At 40.2% G+C, this 20,223-nt stretch overlaps 1 protein-coding gene across 1 annotated transcript in view; it reads left to right on the top strand.

The window, feature by feature from the left end:
- The window catches only part of foxo3b (forkhead box O3b), a 72,788-nt gene extending 52,788 nt beyond the window's left edge, over positions 1-20,000 (top strand). The window contains exon 3 of the mRNA XM_063040800.1: positions 17,531-20,000. The gene's annotated coding sequence lies outside the window, so the exon portion shown is untranslated. The remainder of the gene's footprint in view (positions 1-17,530) is intronic.
- Positions 20,001-20,223: the final 223 nt, after the last annotated feature.

Genomic DNA, 20,223 nt, shown 5'->3' with positions numbered 1-20,223 from the left:
TACTGAATGGAAAACTAGTTTGAGAGTATATTTCAGCTAATTTGTATGTTCATGGTATTGGACTTGTCTGCTTCCAGTGCACAATCCTACCTGGGTACTCTTCACATTGAAGAATAAAAGCCAGTATTATCTTGTTACTGGTGTGACAAGCTTTGGATGGTGTCTGCGTTATAGCCAGGACGTTATCTGGTCCCATAACCTGTGCAGCATCCAATTCTGCCTGATAGCAAATCCAAATTGGCTGAAGCTCGCCTTCTGTGATACTGGAGGATCTCTTGCGTGGAAGCTGAGATTAATTATCCATTTGACATTTCAGCTGAATGTGGTGCAAATGCTTCATAAACACGAGATACTGCAGATGCTGAAAATTCAGAATAACACACAAAATGCTGAAGGGTCTCATCTTGAAACATCAACTGTTTATTCCTCTTCACAGATGCATCAGCTGGTTATTCCTCTTCACAGATGCTGCCTGACTTGCTGAGTTCCTCCTGTGTTTTGTGTGTGATGTAAATGCTTCAGCTTCGTATTTGCCACATTTTGGTCTCAGCAGCTTTCAATCTTGGAATTGCTTCCTTTTAGCTTTCCAGTTGTCTGCAGCTATTGCTGACTAGATTTGCTAGTATTACTTAACTTTTGATATGATTTGTTAGCAGTGGAATTGCTTAGTTGGTTATAGCACATTTTTTATGTTCTTTGAGACCGAATATGAGGTGTTACTTCTCCAACCTGAGTTGGCCTCATCATGACAAGGCCGTGGACAGACATGTCAGAATGGAAATTGAATTGAAATGGGTAGCCACCAGGAGACCTTGCCTTTTGCGCTCAACAAAGTGGTTAGTCACCCAGTCTATGTCGGGTCTCACTGATGTAGAAGAGGCCATGCCAGAAGCACTGGATACAATAGATGATGCCAACAGACTCTCAAGTAAAGTGTTGCTTCACCTGGAAGGACTTTGAGGCCCTGAATGGTTGTGAGGGAGGAAGTATAGGGGCAAGTGTATCACTTGGTATATATGACAGGCTACTTGTTGGGGGCAGGGGAGATCTGTGGGGAGGGATGAGTGGGCATTGGAATCACACTGGGAAGTTTCATGTTTCTGCACATTCTGCAGGGTCAATTACAGATCCTAGTGTTTCTCTATGGAGAAAATTAACAACATGCATCTATACAAAAAGGTACTTCCTGCCATGGATGTCTTGACATCTTGTCTCGTTTTTATTTAGTAGATAGTAAATAGACAAACAGCTTTGTAAGATAAATTGGTGTTTTAAATGATTCTGCCATGAAAGCTGATCATAACTTTCTCACGAGCTACTGTGAACAGCAATTTGCACAGCTGGTTGAGTTACTGCTTCGCACCTCCAGTGACCCAAGTTCACTACTGATTCCTCCTGGATCGAAGTTCGAAGTTCACTCCTGGTCTGTGTGGAGTTTGTACATTGGACTATGTGGGTTGTGACTTCTTTTCCCATTACAAATGTGTGGCCTAGTGGGTTAATTGGCTGCTGTAAATTACCATGTATGTATGAGATGAGTACATTGTGGAAGTTGATGTGAATGTGCACAGAATGCACTGGAATTGATGTAAATTGGTGCTTTATGATCAGCAGACGTTCAGTGATCTGAAAGACCTGTTTCCATGCTTGTATACCTCTGAAATAGTGAATAGACAATTTGCGTAGAATTGAGATGGCAGTCATAATGTTAAACACTAATCCTGGGCCATAATAATCACCTGTTGAAATTGAGCTCGCCAGCTTCATTATTTGATGTACTTTCTGTTTGCAAATGATTATCAGAAGTAGCCATTGGAATATATTCTAAATTATATAAGAGTCATGCTATGTCTGATGATTGGTTGGTTCAGAGAAACCAGGAAACATAGAAAACCTGCAACACAATACGGGCCCTTCAGCCCACAATGCTGTGCCAAACATGTACGTAGTTTAGAAATTACTTAGGGTTACCTATAGCCCTCCAATTTTCTAAACTATATGTACCTATCCAGGAGTCTCTCAAAAGACCCAATTGTATCCACCTCTGTTACCATCGCCGGCAGCCCATTCCATGCACTCACCACTCTCTGTGTCAAAAAAAACAACAACTTCAAACACAAGGAAATCTGCAGATGCTGGAATTTCAAGCAACACACATAAAAATTGCTGGTGAACGCAGTAGGCCAGGCAGCATCTATAGGAAGAGGTACAGTCAACGTTTCGGGCCAAGACCCTTCGTCAGGACTAACTGAAAGAAGAGATAGTAAGAGATTTGAAAGGGGGAGGGGGAGATCCAAAATGATAGGAGAAGACAGGAGGGGGAGGGATGGAGCCAAGAGCTGGACAGGTGATTGGCAAAAGGGATATGAGAGGATCATGGGACGGGAGGCCTAGGGAGAAAGAAAGGGGGAGGGGGGAAGTCCAGAGGATGGGCAAGGAGTATAGTGAGAGGGACAGAGGGAGAAAAAGGAGAGAGAGAGAGAAATATATATATGATAATAAATAACTGATGGGGTATGAAGAGGAAGTGGGGCATTAACGGAAGTTAGAGAAGTCAATGTTCATGCCATCAGGTTGGAGGCTACCCAGACGAAATATAAGGTGTTGTTCCTCCAACTTGAGTGTGGCTTCATCTTGACAGTAGAGGAGGCCGTGGACAGACATATCAGAATGGGAATGGGACGTGGAATTAAAATGTGTGGCCACTGGGATATCCTGCTTTCTCTGGCAGACATAGCGTAGGTGTTCAGCGAAACGATCTCCCAGCCTGCGTCGGGTCTCGCCAATATATAAAAGGCCGCATCGGGAGCACCGGACGCAGTATATCACTCCAGCTGACTCACAGGTGAAGTGTCGCCTCACCTGGAAGGACTGTCTGGGGCCCTGAATGGTAGTGAGGGAGGAAGTGTAAGGACATGTGTAGCACTTGTTCCACTTACAAGGATAAGTGCCGGGAGGGAGATCGGTGGGAAGGGATGGGGGGGGGGAACAAATGGACAACAACAACTTACCCCTGACATCTCTGAACTGGCAATACCAAAGTTAACCCGGCACCTCCAGAATATGATGCTAGCAAGACCAAAAAGACACTGATGTAAGGGCACAGTTGAGAGAGTGTCACAGAACAGTGACAACAAATATTTTGCTTCCTGAATTCTTTTGGTGTATTTTATGGATTTTGGACTGATGGTCATGAAAGTAACCATGACATTTTCCAATCACACAACTTTTTTTTTGAAATCACTATTTATTTCAATTCATAATTCAAGTCACTTAAAATGTCCACAATGTAAGCTGAAAAACTTTCTCTCTTGTCCAGGCATGCCTGGGTATGCTTAGGCAGGGCAGATGCTGCATGGCAGGACAGGTTTTAAAAAGGCTATAAAAGAATCATGCACGCATCATGCATTACATTTACATGTATATTGGTTTGCTGTGTGCGGGGAGGATACCACTTCACAAAATAATTGCACGCTACCTATAAGGCAATTTCCTGCCGAATCTGTGAAAAAGTCTGTGGGTCACACCTTGGCCACAACAGCCACACATCCCTGTGTGTGTTGTCCTTATCGATGATGCCGGTGTGCCTGTTACAGGTTTGGAAGCCTGTATATAACTCCTATCAGTCTTTTTACCCTTGCAGTTTCTTAGGACTGATAGGTGTTTAATTGTTGTGGGTAGATCTATGTCAACTCTTTCTAAATTTGACACTTTTTTAAAAAACGAACAGAACCACCCCACACCCTCTGCCTTCTTGCCTGTCCTTTCAACACAGTGTGTATCCTTGAATGTTAAGCTCCCCGCTACAATCTTCCTTCAGCTACAATTCAGTGATGCTAAAAACGTCATACCTGCCAATCTCTAACTGGGCTACAAGTTTATCTACCTTATTCTACATACTGAGTGCATTCAAATATAACACCTTCAATCCTGTATTCATCATTCTTTTCAATTTTGTCCTCCTTTTTACATTGCAACTCAACCCGCTGACTGCAAATTTTGCCCTATCATCTCCTTGCTAGCAGTCTCACTATGCACTACCTCTGTTTGTAAACCAACTGCCCTATTCTCGGCTGTATCACTCCAGTTTCAACCCCCGCCAAGTTAGTTTAAACCGTCCCAAACAATTCTAGCAAACTTGCCCACAATGATATTGGTCCCACGAGTTCAGGTGTAACTGCAGAAGAGATCCCAATGATCCAGAAATCTGAACACCTGCCCCCTGCCCCAGTTCCTCAGCCATGCATTTATCTGCCAAATGCTCCTGTTCTTACCCTCACTGGCACATGGCACAGGCAGCAATCCAGAGATTACTACCATGGTGGTCCTACTTTCACTGGACACCAAATATTTTCAGAAGTGTTGCTTCCTCAGACATTTTTTATGGTTATGATAGACTGCTTGAAGCTGAACACAAATTTCAGACTACATGTATCGTGTAAAATTTAGAGAAACCAGAAATTAACTTTAATTGAATGTAATGAGTTTAATTGCAAAACAGTGCTGCGCTTTGCAATAGTTCATGCTAAAAATGTTTTGTTGATGATTTTTGTTTGTACTCAGTGCCTAAGGCTTCTTGCTTAAGTGTCCAACAATGATCAGCCAGTATTGATAGATTCCAGTTGCCCTGATACCATTTGCCCATGACTCAATGTCCTGGTGAAACTTTTTACTACACTCATCTCTGACGACAAGATATGCAGAAAAGTCGGCTAACTGGGAATGCAGAAAACGAATCTTTAGTGACATGTTGCACTTCATGGTTTTGTATGCTTGAAGCAGGTTATCTACCAGCTGTACGTAGCTTGGTGCTCAGTAGTTGCCAAGAAAATTCTCAACAGCATCCTTGAATGCCTTCCATGTGATTTTCTCCGGTCCCACTAGAAGCTCTTCGAATTGCCTGTCATTGATAACCTGTTTGATTTGTGGACCAACACCAATGATCCTCTCATATCCCCTTTGCCAATCACCTGTCCAGCTCTTGGCTCCATCCCTCCCCCTCCTGTCTTCTCCTATCATTTTGGATCTTCCCCTCCCCCTCCAACTTTCAAATCTCTTACTCACTCTTCCTTCAGTTAGTCCTGACGAAGGGTCTCGGCCTGAAACATCGACTGCACCTCTTCCTAGAGATGCTGCCTGGCCTGCTGCGTTCACCAGCAACTTTGATGTGTGTTACTGTGAGGGTCATGTTTTTTGACTTCTCCAGTGTGTTCAACACCATCCGCCCTGCTCTGCTGGGGGAGAAGCTGACAGCGATGCAGGTGGATGCTTTCCTGGTGTCATGGATTCTTGATTACCTGACTGGCAGACCACAGTACATGTGCTTGCAACACTGTGTCCAACAGAGTGATCAGCAGCACTGGGGCTCCACAGGGGACTGTCTTGTCTCCCTTTCTCTTCACCATTTACACCTCAGACTTCAACTACTGCACAGAGTCTTGTCATCTTCAGAAGTTTTCTGATGACTCTGCCATAGTTAGATGCATCAGCAGGGGAGATGAGGCTGAGTACAGGGCTATGGTAGGAAACTTTGTCACATGGTGTGAGCAGAATTATCTGCAGCTTAATGTGAAAAAGACTAAGGAGCTGGTGGTAGACCTGAGGAGAGCTAAGGTACCGGTGGCCCCTGTTTCCATCCAGGGGGTCAGTGTGGACGTGGTGGAGGATTACAAATACCTGGGGATACGAATTGACAGTAAACTGGACTGGTCAAAGAACGCTGAGGCTGTCTACAAGTAGGGTCAGAGCCGTCTCTATTTCCTGAGGAGACTGAGGTCCTTTAACATCTGCCGGACGATGCTGAGGATGTTCTACGAGTCTGTGGTGGCCAGTGCAATCATGTTTGCTGTTGTGTGGTGGGGCAGCAGGCTGAGGGTAGCAGACACCAACAGAATCAACAAACTCATTCATAAGGCCAGTGATGTTGTGGGGAAGGAACTGGACTCTCTGACGGTGGTGTCTGAAAAGAGGATGCTGTCCAAGTTGCATGCCACCTTGGACAATGTCTCCCATCCACTACATAATGTACTGGTTGGGCACAGGAGTACATTCAGCCAGAGACTCATTCCACCGAGATGCAACACAGAGTGTCAAAGGAAGTCATTCCTGCCTGTGGCCATCAAACTTTACAACTTCTCCCTTGGAGGGTCAGGCACCCTGAGCCAATAGGCTGGTCCTGGACTTAATTGCTGGCATAATTTATATATTACTATTTAACTATTTATGGTTTTATTACTATTTATTATTTATGGTGCAACTGTAACGAAGACCAATTTCCCCCAGGATCAGTAAAGTATGACTATGATTAAAGGACCCTCTGGGGTAGTGACCATAAGCATGATAGAAATCAGCTTGCAATTTGAGAGGGAGAAGCTAAAGTCAGATTTGTGAGTATTACTGTGGAGTAGAAGAAACTACAGAGGCATGAGAGAGGAGCTGGCCAAAGTTGATTGGAAGGGGACACTAGTAGGGATGACAGCACAGCAGCAATCCTGGAGTTTCTGGGAGCATTTTGGAAAGGCATGATAAATGCATCCCAAAGAAGTAGTAGTATTCTAAAGGCAGGATGATGCAACTATGGCTGACAAAGGAAGTCAAAGCCAACATAAAAGCCAAAGAGAAGAGCAAAAATTGGTGAGAAGTTGGAGGATTGTGAAGCTTTAAAAATCAAGATGGCAACTAAAAAAGTGATAGCGGGGAGAAATTGGAAGGTAAGCTAGCCAATAATATTGAAGATGATAGCAAAGGTTTCTTCAGATATATAAAGAATAAAAGGGAGGTGAGAGTACATATCAGATCACTGGAAAATGATGCAAAAGAGGTAGCAATTGGGGGGAGGGGTAAGGAAATAGCAGATAAGCTGAACAAGTCTTTTGCATCAGTCTTCACTGTGGAAGTTGGTTCTTGGTTGGTGCAACTGTAACGAAACCCAATTTTCCTCGGGATCAATAAAGTATGTCTGTCTGTCTGTGGAAGACACTTCTAATATGTTGAAGTTTGAGAGTGTTGGGGGGCAGAAGTGAGTGAAGTTGCCATTGCTTAGGAAACTAAAAGGTCTGAAGGTAGGTAAATCACCTAGACCAGATGTTGTACATCCCAGGGTTCTGAAAGAGTTGGCTGAAGACATTGTGGAGGCTTTAGTAATGAGCTTTTAAGAATCAATAGATTCTGCATGGTTTCAGAGGACTGGAAAATTGCAAATGTCATTCTGTTCTTCAAGAGGCAGAAGAAAGTAAATCATAGGCCTCAGTGGTGGGAAATGTTGGAGTCTACTGCTAAGGATGTGGTTTCAGGGTACATGAAGGCACATTAAAATCAGCTGAAGTCAGCAGGGTTTCCTTAAAGGAAAATCTTGCCTGTTAAATCTTTGAAGAAAATGAGAATCTGTGGATGGTTGCGTACTTGGATTTTCAGAAGGCCTTTGACATGGTGCTACACACATGGTCCTGACGAAGGGTCTCGGCCTGAAACGTCGACTGTACCTCTTCCTAGAGATGCTGCCTGACCTGCTGCGTTCACCAGCAACTTTGATGTGTGGTGCTACACATTAGGCTGTTTAACAAGTTAAGAGCCCATTATATTACAGGAATGATACTAGCGTGGGTAGAGCATTGGCAGGAGGCAGAGTGGGAATAAAAGGAGCCTTTTCTGGTTGGCTACAGGTGGTGTTCCACAGGAGTCTGTGTTGGGATTGCTTTTTACATTATATGTCAGTGATTTGGATGACAGAATTGATGGCTTTGTGGCTAAGTTTGCGGACAATATGAAGACGGGCAGGTAGTGTTGAGGAAGCAGAGGCTGCAGAAGAACTTGGATTAGGGGAATGGTTAAAGAAGTGGCAGATGGAATATGGTGTTGGGAAGAACATGGTCATGCACTATGGTAGAAGAAATAAAAGCATAGACTATTTTCCAAATAAAGAGACAATTCAAAAAAAATCAGAGGTGCAAAGGAACTTGGGAGTCCTTGTGCATGATTCCATGAAGGTTAATTTTACAGGCTGAGTTAGTGGTGAGGACAGCAAATGTGATGTTAGCATTTATTTTGAGAGGACTAAAATATAAATGAAGGATGTAATGTTTAAAGCTTTAAAAGATGCGCTGGTGAGACCTCTCAAGGAGTATTGTGAGCAGATTTAGGCCCCTTATTTAAGAAAGGATGTGCTGACACTGGAAAGGGTTCAAAGGAGGTTCACAAAAATGATTTGGGATTGAAAGGCTCATCATCTGAGAATTGTTTGATTGCTATGAATTGTATTCACTGGAATTCAGAAAAGAATGGGGGGGGGGGTCTCATTGAAACCTATTGAATGTTGAAAGGCCTCAGTAGTTTGGATGTGGAGAGAATGTTTCCTGTAGTGGGTGAGCCTAGGATCCAAGGGCACGGCCTAATAGAGGGGCCTAACAAATAAAGTTTGTTACAGGTAGCTTCAATGTAACTAACCATTAAACATCATGCTGCTGAGAGACCACAGCATTAAACTACAAATTGGTCCAATTATTTCAACATTTTCTCAAAGTCAAAGTTGTATTCATTGTCATATGCACAAGTACATGTGTGCACAGATGCGATCAAAAACTTGCTTGCAGCAGTATCCCGGGTACATAGTATCAGATGAGCAGCATTTGCAAGAAAATCATAAATTAAAGCTAAACTAAACAAATTCTATTCAATTTTTACAAGGAAAAACACAATTAGAACAACATAAGAGTCTATTGTAATGCAAAGTTATCAGAATGTGCTATTACTGAGGAATTGACAGGGTTGTGCAATGTTGATTGGGACTTCATTCTTCTGTAACTTACTGCCTGATGGTATAGCCCAGATGGTGCATTATTCGTACATGCAGAGTGCACTTCGTCAGTGGCAAAAATGTCCTTTCTTTGGTTAGGAGACCAAAATTGTGTGTAATAGTACATATCCACTTGTCACAATGTCTATTTCTGACTATCCATGTGGCATTATAGGCCATAGAATCCATGCTCATTCAGAGCAATTCAGTTGCACACTTACAACTGTTCTCTCATGTACCCATCACCTCATACTACCCTTTCACTAGCATAACCAGTTGGTCTATAAATCAGCACATTTTTGAGATCTAGGAAGAAATCAAGCTAGCTTATTGTCATGTGCACAAGTACGATAGGGTACAAATGCAATGGAAAATCTTAAATACGGTGGCATTACAGGTATGTATGTACAACACAAAATACAATTTATACATAAATTATACAAAACAGTGAAGAGAAACTTTTTTACACTAACATCTTTGTTTTTGCACAATGACACAATCAGTGACAAGTCCTTGTATCCAAGTCTATTCCCTACAGTGCAGAGTAATATATGGTAATGTACTTCGGTAAAAGGAATAAAGGCATAAACTGTTTTCTAAATGGGGAGCAAATTCAGAAATCAGAGGTGCAAAGGGACCTGGGAATCCTCATGCAGGACTCCCTAAAGATTAATTTGCACATTGAGTCAGTGGTAAGGAAGACAAATTCAATGCTGGTGTTCATTTTGAGAGGGCTAGAATATAAAAGCAAGGATGTAATACTGAAGTTTTATAAGGCATTGGTCAGACTGCACTTGGAGTATTGTGAGCAGTTTTGGGCTTCTTAGACATTGGAAAGGATCCAGAGGAGGTTAACAAGAATGATCCCGGGAATGAAAGGGTAAATGTATGAGGACTATATAATGGCTCTGGCTTTGTACTCGCTAGAGTTTGGAAGAATGAGGGAGATCTCATTGAAAGACCTAGAAAGTGGACATGGAGAAGAACTATTGGATAGGGGGTGAGGTTAGACCAGAGGGCACTACCTCAGAATAGAGGGATGTCCATTTAGAACAGGGATAAGGAGGAATTTCTTTTGCCAGAGGTGGTGAATCTGTGGAATCTATTGCTGTACAGTGGTGTGCAAAAGTTTGGGCACCCCAGTCAAAATTTCTGTTACTATGAATAGCTAAGCGAGTAAAAGATGACCTGATTTCCAAAAGGCATTAAGTTAAAGATGACACATTTCTTTAATATTTTAAGCAAGATTACTTTTTTATTTCCATTTTTTACAGTTTCAAAATAACAAAAAAGGAAAAGGGCCGGAACCAAAAGTTTGGGCACCCTGCATGGTGTCGCTGCACAGTAAATCAGTGCATTACCACTCAAGAGTCTGCTCAATCTTCTTGAAGGTCTTTTGCAGTCAAACGGTGGTTTTGATTTGCCTTTCTAGCAATCCTATGAGCAGTCTCTCAGAAAGTTTTCTTGGTCTTCCAGACCTCAACTTGAGCTCCACTGTTCCCGTTAACTGCCATTTCTTAATTACATTACGAACTGAGGAAACAGCTACCTGAAAACGCTTTGCTATCTACTTATAGCCACCTTCTGCTTTGTGGGCATCATTTATTTTAATTTTCAAAGTGCTAGGCAGCTGCTTAGAGGAGCCCATGGCTGCTGATTGTTGGGACGAGGTTAGAGGAGTCGGTATAAAGCTTTGAAATTTGCAACACCTGGCCTTTCCTAATGATGAGTGTGAACAAGCCATAGCCCTAACAAGCTAATTAAGGTCTGAGACCTTGGTAAGAGTTATCTGAGAGCTCAGATCTCTTGGGGTGCCCAAACTTTTGCATGCCACTGTGCATAGCTGTGATAGCAAAGTCATTGGGTATATTTAGAGCAGGTTAATAGGTTTTTTAGTTAGTAAGGTTATAGGGAGAAAGCAGGAGAATGGGGTGGAGGGGGATAATAAATCAACCATGATGGAAAGGCAGATCAGACTGGGCAGAATGCCATAATTCTGTTCCTGCCTTATGGTAGTGCAAGTGGCCCACAGTGTTCCATTGCTGAGGTATAATTACGGTTATGGGGGTAAGTTTAAAACCTTGATGGTTTCAGGAAATTAGCTGTTCCTGAACCTGGTGGAGTGGGAGTGTAGGCTACTGTACCTCCTGCCTGATGGTAACAGTAAGAGAAGGGTATGATCCGGATTGTGAGATTCCTAGATGATAGATGATAGAGGCTTTGCCTCTTATGGATGCTCTTGTGTTGGAAAGGGCTGTACCCATGATGGACTGGGCTTGCATTCCTCTGATAAAATCAGTCAGGAAAGACTCAACAGTGCAGCTCTTTTTTTAAAAGAGTATTGGTGACATGCCAAATTTCACTGACTCATCACCACCTGTGATTTGACCTACAGCTTTGGAAATCTATGAAATTACAGGGAGAACTTGCAAACTCCACGCAGCACTAGAGATCAGGCTTAAACCTGGGTTGCAAGAGCTTGGGCAGCAGCATCACCTGCTACACCACTGTTGCCCTTTGGAAAATCACCAAAGGCTTAAATTTGGTAACTGGTTTATTATTGTCAAATGTACCAAGATACAGTAGAAAGTGTGTGTTTGTATGCCAACCAGAAAGGTCATTCTCTACATAAGTACATTGAGATAGTACAAAGGGTGAATAAAAGCAATGCAGAAATATAGTGTTACAGTTACAGACCAGGTGTCATGCCAATAGACAAAGTGCAGGTAGACTGAGAGATTAAGACTTCCTTTATTGTACAAGAGATCTGTTCAAAAGTCTTATAACAGCAGGGTAGAAGTTGCCTTTAGGCCTGGTGGTATGTGATCTCATTTTATTGTATCTTCTGCCCATTGGGAGGGGGAACCAGATCAGGATAGAAGGGGTCCTAGATTATTTTGGCTGTTTCCCCATGGCAATGGAAAATGTAGGTGGAAGGGAAGGCTCTTTTTTTATATGGACTAGGCTGCAACTTAGTAGTTTTTGGTTTTAGGCAGGGCAGTTGCCTAGCAAGCTCTTGATCTAGATTGTGGGGTTGAGAAAGCCAGATGTAGTTGGACTTTTTAGATTTTCTCTTTTGTGATGTGCTTTAAATGAAGACACTTGTTTTTGGGGAGATTGGACAAGTTGTACAAGATTTGGTACACTGCCTTAATCCCTCTCCAGTAATGAAAATTTCTGCTCATCTAATTGAGGGATCTGAAGATTTGGATGGTGTTGGTGCACATTTGAAAACTGTTGTGTTTTTGAATGCTATTACAATGGTCAGTGGCCAGTATGAAGTAAATTATTGAGGTATCTGAAGGAGAGAATGCTTTTCAATTGATTCTGCTATAACGAATAGATGGACAAGAATGGATGTGGGTGCATGCAGTCCCACTAATTAGATGACAAACCTATTGGAAGAGGATTGAAAGCTTTTAAAGATTGAGGAGAACCAAGAAGGATATTTAATAGTCACACATGGAGTTATTTGTAACTAAGACATATTGCATTTTAGCAGGGGTAGGAATCAGCAGAGATCCGAGGTGGAATTGGGAAAGATGGGCAATGATTTGTTTGCCAGCTCATTTAAGGTTTTTGGCAAGTTGGTGAAGAGAGGATGGTAGATTGTAAGAATAAAGGATAATGGCTTTAGAACAGACAGAGGCTTAAATTTTAAGTAAAACATCTGTACTTGAGGTACAATTACAAAGAACGCTTGCAAAACTAGGTCTTGGCATTCTCTCGAGCCCCAGGAAGATGAATTGCTAACTTCAGTCTCCAAGGGACTGAAGAGATTCCACAGAAATGAAAGAACAATGTCTTCCTAAAAATGGCTCATGACATATTTTATTTTGATTGATGTTTGCCATTAGAGATTCCACTGACTATCCATGTTTAAAGCATGGTGTAAACAAGACCTGCTACATTGTGGTTTCAGAAAATATTGCATAATGCTGAAGGGTGAGCAGTATCTGTCTTTACAGTTAAATGCGTTTAACCTGTTAGAAGTATTAACTGTAAAGCAAAAATTAACACACGCTTATGCTGAACTCCACAAAATGAGTATTGTGGTTCATTATCTGATTTTGCTAGTGTGCAAATTAAGAAATAAACTGTTAAGAATCCTTCACTTAAAAAATATGACTATATTTCTTCCATAGATTTATATTGATCACTCTTCCATTTTTTCAGCTGTAGTACTTACCTGTAGTTCTCTCTCTCCCAAATCCAATCAATAGATAAATTTGAATTGCTCATCTTGCTGATCCTTCTCTTACTGGAGCCTTTGCACAACTGTTCTTGATATCCTTCAGATAGCATGACAGTGCTAACCTTATAGTTTAAAAAATTGCAAGAAATAAGAAACAAGAAATTCTTCATTCCAGAGAAGCCAGCAGAAATAGAAGCTTTCAGTTTGTTAGTTATGACTCCCAACAATTACCAATATTGAATATTCAGTATCTTGCTTTGATGGAGACTTTTCCCAGTTGACAGTTCACCATAGAGATTTGTTTGCCTTAAATAACTGATTTCTTGTATCATATTAAACATGACCAGATGAATTGTTTGCTCAGATTATATCTAGAGCTAATGACTGAGTGATATTCTAACCTGTTAATTAGATGTATTTTTCCCCTTAGATTCGGGCATGTTTTAAGCAAAAATTGATGCAGTCCCTGGTGGTGCTTAAGGTGCCCTGAGCTAATACACCAGTTTAAGAATTTTTTTCTTCATTGGCGCTTTAGTTTGATTTTGTGTGTTGGCAGATTTACTCTGGTTTGGCTTAAGATTCAAGATCGTTTAATGCCATTTCCAGTACACACTTGTAAAGGAGAACCAAATAATTGTTGCAATAGAAATGATACTATTAAAATATTCTGTCACATTTCAGATAAAATCACAGTGGTGGTGTTTGCAGTTGAGGTTTTGGTTTGCCAGAATCCAATTGAACACAATTGTTAACATTTTAAAATTTCAGACCCATCTTCCAGTTCTGATAGTACATTAATTATGCAGTGTGCTGAATCAGTGTTTGTCAGTCAACAAAACTGTATCTGGAATAATTATTCAAACTAGTTGTCAGATGCATTGCTATGCTCTAGCTTACATTTTGTACTGAACAATATAAAAGATTGTAGGTTCATATTCAATTCTGAGGGCATACACCAATGTTCATTGTATTCCTATAGCCAATATTCAAATTGCTATACAAATATTGCTCTATTTTCTACTTGTGACACTGTCAAAAGGCTGTGCAATTATGGTGATGATTATGTATGTTTTGAGGATCAGTTATTTTTATTGACCAATCTTTCCAATTGGCATTATCCTTCCTTATGTTGATTGGCTCTATTTTGGCATAGTAATAGTGTTGCAGTTCATTCCACCTGCAATTTAAGGGATTTAGTGTTTCCACAAATGTGCTGCAGTGCATCACTTTGCTACTTAAACAGCATTTCCTGAACTCATTCCTGTTGGCATCAGGGATAAGGGCAACAGGTACAGGGAACACAACCACATGTCCCAAGTCATTTTTGTTGGATCTAATTCCAGAACAAACATTTTGTTTAATAGAACATTTTCTTTGAAAAAAATTCAAATTTAGCCACAGAACTAATTTGTATTCTTTGTGTCAAGTTGGGAGGAAATTTGAGAAGTGTGACTTAATTTATAAAACGTGCTTCGTGACATCCCAAAGTGTTGTGCGGTCAGTGAAAGAGTTTTGAAGTGTACTTATTTGTTCATGTAACAAGTGTGCTTCTAAGACATTGAAAATGGCCATATACAGTCATTAGCATCACAGTCTAAATGTTACAGCATTTGTTGCACAGTAGGGATCATATCTGTTATACCTCTGGATGGACAGAATCCATATTAGACTTGGGGAGGAGCTCTTTTGAAACTCCTTCCTAAGATGGCAGTTGACAAGGATCCCAGCAAGAGGTTTCCCTCTGGCTGGCAGACAGTTTTCTGTAACTACTGAAGGTGCTCATGATTAGGTCATCCCTTATTTCCTCTGGCATGATTTGTCTTCTGTTATGGTGATGAGGTCATGAATTCACACCAGAAATATTTGTCCATATTTTAATACTAACAGGAATAGTTTCTGCTCTAAAGGCCTTGTGTTTCCAATATGTGAAGAACTTTTTTTCAGCTGCTGAAGTTGTAGCAGATGTGTTTTGGGATGGAATCAAAGACATTATCAGACATCAGTCCTGGGATCAAACTGATAATTTCTGCTCAGGAGACTGTTTTTTCACAGCCTATATGATTTGGAGACAAGAATGTTTTACACTGTGCGCCTTAAAACACTGCAGAAATACTAACAATGCTGTTTATACAAAATCTTTTGATTCATTTAATAGGATGGGCATTTTCTCCCATGTTAACATCACCAACACAAGGTTCTAACTGGCTCTGGTTGGTGGGCCACATGATCAGCATACTTGATATCTGGCTTCTGAAACAAGCATTGCTTATATAACATTCTAAATTACTCATGGAATCCACTGGCCTCCAACCACTCAAAATGTTGTACTTTCAGACCAATCAGAAGACAAATCCAAACTACAGAATGAGCACATAGCATGTTGAATAACTCTCTTAATCTCCCTGGGCAACACCTGTCCCATTGCAGTATCTGTGGCTCGTGCATTGGAGTCTTCAGCCACCTTAAATTATACTAGATCCACATGAGGCAGATATGAGATAATAAAACAATGCCATTAGTTAGCTTCAGGAATAAAGTACCACTCCAGTGGGGTGTTGATCTAGATTTTGTATTCAAGTCTCTCTAGACCTTCAGCGACATTTAAAATCATAAGTTTGTTTTTTTTTAATGGCAGTATTCAATAAGCAGCGCTCTTCAAGTCCAAGCAAGTTTTAGATTTCTGTGGAGACATGAGAGACTGCAGGTGCTGGAATCTGTAACAGCAAGTAATCTGCTGGAGCAACTCAGTGGGTCTAGTAGCACCTGTGAGAGGAAAGAAATTGTCGATATTTCGGGTCCAAATGCTACATCAGTACTGGGAGTAGGGGGATGAGATGACCAGCATAGAAAGGAGAAGGGAAGAGGCAAAAATGGTCTGAGATGCAGTGCTCCCTCTAAGGTGTACGCATGTGTGCGCCCACACATCTTACGCTACTAATGCACAAAGGAATTTAAACTGCACACAAAAGATTGTTGCCCTCTACATGTTAAGTAAATTTCACTATCGTATGCACCTTACCTTTTCCAGTTTCTGATGTGTATAGTGTTGACAACATGGAGTTTGCGATGATTTGTCTGCAGATTTTAGAACTGGCTTATTTTTTACTGTTGTTATTGAAGAAATTATTCAGTGTGTACATGTTGTCATTGGGCAAAAAATTGCACAGCACAAGATTTTTGCATCCACTGGACTGGTCATTACAAATTAGAGAGAACATTGCTGAGATTCTTGGAATTCTCCCCACCCTTTTCCACCTTTTATAGGTATTACTCCCTCCGTGACTCTCTGGACACTCATCCCTCCACATCTCTTGTTTACATGGCAGTTTCCCCTGACCTTGCAGTAGATGTAATTCTTGTCCTTGCACATCCTCCCTCACCACCATCCAGGGACTAGACAGTCCTACCAAGTGAGGCAAAGGCTCACATGAATTTCCTTCAACCTTGTCTTCTGCATTTGGTACTCCTGATGTCATCGCCTCCATGTCAGCAAGATTAAGCACAGACTTGGTGATGGAACACCCACACTCAGTACACAATGGCCATTCGTAACAACCAGCTGTGGACCATTTTAAATCACCTTCCCATTTCCACACTGAACTATGTATCCTTGGCCTTCTCTACTGCTAGGATGAAGCCTTGCACAGAAAGGAGGAGCAACACCTTGTATTCTGCCTGGGTACTTTACCATTCAATGGTACAAATATTGAGTTTTCCAATTTTAGGTAAAACTCTTCCAACCTTTCACTTTCCTCCTGCCTTCCCCCTTCACCCCCTCCTTTTGATCCACTGCCCTTCCCATTTTTTTGTCCCCTTTCCCAACCTATTCCCACCTCCCCGTCATTTACCTTTGACCCTTCCTGCCTCCATTAACCCACTGCAGACAGAGTTCTTCTGTATCACACCCCCACCCCACCCAAAAACTCCCATCTGATTCTAACTGTTGTTCACCTTTCCTATCCTAATGGTTCCTTTCACAGTTCTTTTACTTTTCCAAATCCAGCCTTGGTTATACTTGGTATTCCTGCTTATCTTCCTCCAGCAGCTGTCTCCCATTTTCACACTCTGTTGCATTTTCCTCCTCTCTTGGTCTGCTTCCATCTATCATTCACCTGTCACAGTCTTCCATCTCCATCCCACACTCCTCCATTACTTGCCGTCTCGCATTTCTCCTCAGTTCACCAATTGCACAGGAATCCTTTCTTGTCATCCCCTTCTCTTATGCTGGCTCTCTCTCCTTTCCTATCTGTCTTGATGCAGGGTCTTGACCGGAAACATCAACAGTTTCTTTCTTGCCACTGACGCTGCTCGACTTAAGAGTGCCTCCAGTAGATGGTTTGTTGATTTTGGGTTTCTATAGTGGCATGTTTGAAAGTTCTCTAACCCTACATAATTAATCACTTCACCGATGGGGTAGATTGAATTCTTACTGGGTTATTGAAGGTTGGATATTTATAATATTGGTAAAGTTGGAGGCAAAATAGTAATTATGAAAATGAAGCCTCGTTATTCTAATCCTTTATCCCTTTTATTTCCTCTTGTAGGTTAGTAAACTGAATCGTTTTTGCCAAATCTGCTATCATCAAGATAACATTGGATTTTAGCAAGTTTTGACAGCTGTGAATCTGACATCTTCATCTGCAATGGGACAGTTCCTGGAATTTCATCTCAATCGACATGAAAGATGTTATACAATTTACATTTTAAATGATTTTAAAGTGTTTAAAAATTACACAAACTGTACAGTTTCTCCTGCATCCCATTATATTTAACTGTATATAAATTGTTGATTAATACGGGTTGGTGCATAATTTTAATTTTATTTGATAAGCGCATCTGCCTATTGTCTCCATTGTATTAGGATGATTGAAATGATGATAGAATGGGTCTAATGAGTAGTGCCAACAAAAGCAAGGATATTAATGAGACAATTTACACATAAACTGATGAAATGAAGTGGGACAAATTTGGTGTTGTCAGAACGCCAGAAGACTTTAAAGCAGATGATTTTTAAAAAATCCTTTTTAACGTAATACGCAATTGATTAATTGGCATTTTTAAATAACTTGAAACTGCATGAGCTTATTCAGTGTTGAAGTGCTGGTTTGAATGGACACCTCCAGTTTATGATCTAACTTTATCTGGTCTTCTGTAATAGGGTTGCAAAAATATCTGGTTTAGAGATGAGGTTGGTGATTAAAAATACATTCGTGTGTTGACATTTCACTTAGCCTCCGTAAACCAGACCAGTGCTATGTATAGACCAATCTTGTGAGAAATTGATGGAAAGTTTTTTTTGTGTGTGTCTACACAATATTACATTCAGAGAGGAAAAAATGCCAAAATAATTTTCTCTCAAAGTTGCATGCATTGAAATTTTAATATATTTACAAGATTGGACAGCTTTCTCTATACATTCATCATAATTTTTTCCAAAATTCTTATACTTTTAAACAAAATATCATCCTCCCCATTCTGAGTACAGATTGATTTAATATAACAAATTGTATCACCAGTTAACAAGCTGCCTCCCTTTTGAACAGAATCATCAATGGTCAGCTTTAATGTGGTCTATTTTCGGTAGGTACATTTATACTTATAAAGTAAATTGTTTTCAATAATGTATTTCGGTATGACATTTGTACATTTATTGAAAGTTTTATTGTACTGTGTACCCTTGATCACCTTTTTGAAATGTTTCTATATAAATATACAGCAGCTCAGATTGCACCAATTTATGCATATTTCTTCAACTAATGTGGAAGATTTTTCTCTTTATACAATAGGGTAATGCACATTTATATTTTACTATGTCCAGAGACAAATCATTATGCATGATTATTTAGTAGTAAATTAGCAATTTGCTTCAACTCATTGCATGAAATTCAAGACCATCGTGGTCATTGATGTCAGTGCTCCTGGGGAGTGAGCAGTGATGAAACTCTATTGTATAACTTACCTGTCTCTCATAAATGAATTCTTGTCTTTTCATCATGGAAGTCACCTGAAAAGGTGTGCTATATGCTATTGTATTTGTACAATGATAGCATATCAGTTATGGCTGTTGAATTGCTTTCATCAAATATAAATGAAGTTTAAGGTAGTATATTCATTCCTTTCATTTAGCAATATTTTTAACCTCTTGCTCCTTTTTTTTAAAAAAAACTTCTGAATCGGGTATTCAGAGAGAATTCTATTCCTGCCAGTTTTCATAGCCACGTCGTAGAAAAGTAATTAAAAAGACTCAAATTTCTGCTGATCCCTTTGGAGTCTTAGTACAAATCATCATCCAGGTCTGAACATGTAGCAAATCTTGGGTTATATCTCAGGATATGGAAATGAAATTGCAGTGATTTACTATATCACAGTATAACAATATTTATGTAAGCCCTTTTGTGGTTTGTATAAAATTAATGGGAGTGAAATATAGTGATTTTATTCTTTAGAAATTAAATAAGTCCTAATGATTGGAACTTCTACAACTCAAATCATTCATACATGAGCCAATTTGCTGAATTCACCTGTGCACTGCACATTAATCAGGTTCTATGGCATAATTGTTGTTTCGCTCCAGAAAAAGGCAAGTGGTATGTTAGCTATCAGTTAAATCTATTTGATTTAATGCAACTTTTATGTAACTGCCGCAATTCTGTTTTCTGAAACAAATCATGCAGTTTTTAATTAAGTCTGTCCACTTTTCATTTCTGCCTGCTCCTGTTGTTCAGAATCATGGTGTCTGACACTGATTAAAACTGAGCTGGGATATCCTGTATTTTATTTTTCAAGTTCATATATTGGGATGTATAATGTATATAAAATTTATATTCAGATACATGAATATACTACCTTCCCTTCACCTCCTGTAAATTTGATAGTTTTGACAAGAAACAGAAGTTCTATTGAACTGCAGTTTTTTATTAAATAAATTATTGGTATGTATTGCAATGTACTTCATTAATCTGTGCTCTAGAAGAGTGCGCATGTAAAATAAAGCTTGATAACACTATGTTGAACCCTGAAAGTTCCAGTTGTCATGTGTAAATTGTATTTGTGGATTAATCCAAGTGGAAGCTAGGTGTAAGAATTGTGGCACAACAATTTACCCTTTTGTCTAGGTTGTGTATTGTTTCTACCTGTATAAGGATCTAAGCTTATACTCCCAAACGGTATTTTGTGAACAATATTGGAAGTTTTGAGATAGAATATTCAGGTTCCTGTTTATTGTCATTTAACCATG

The sequence above is a fragment of the Mobula hypostoma genome, chromosome 2, assembly GCF_963921235.1.
Source record: "Mobula hypostoma chromosome 2, sMobHyp1.1, whole genome shotgun sequence".
NCBI classification, from domain to species: Eukaryota; Metazoa; Chordata; class Chondrichthyes; order Myliobatiformes; family Myliobatidae; genus Mobula; species Mobula hypostoma.
This window is presented reverse-complemented; position numbering and strand designations above follow the sequence as displayed.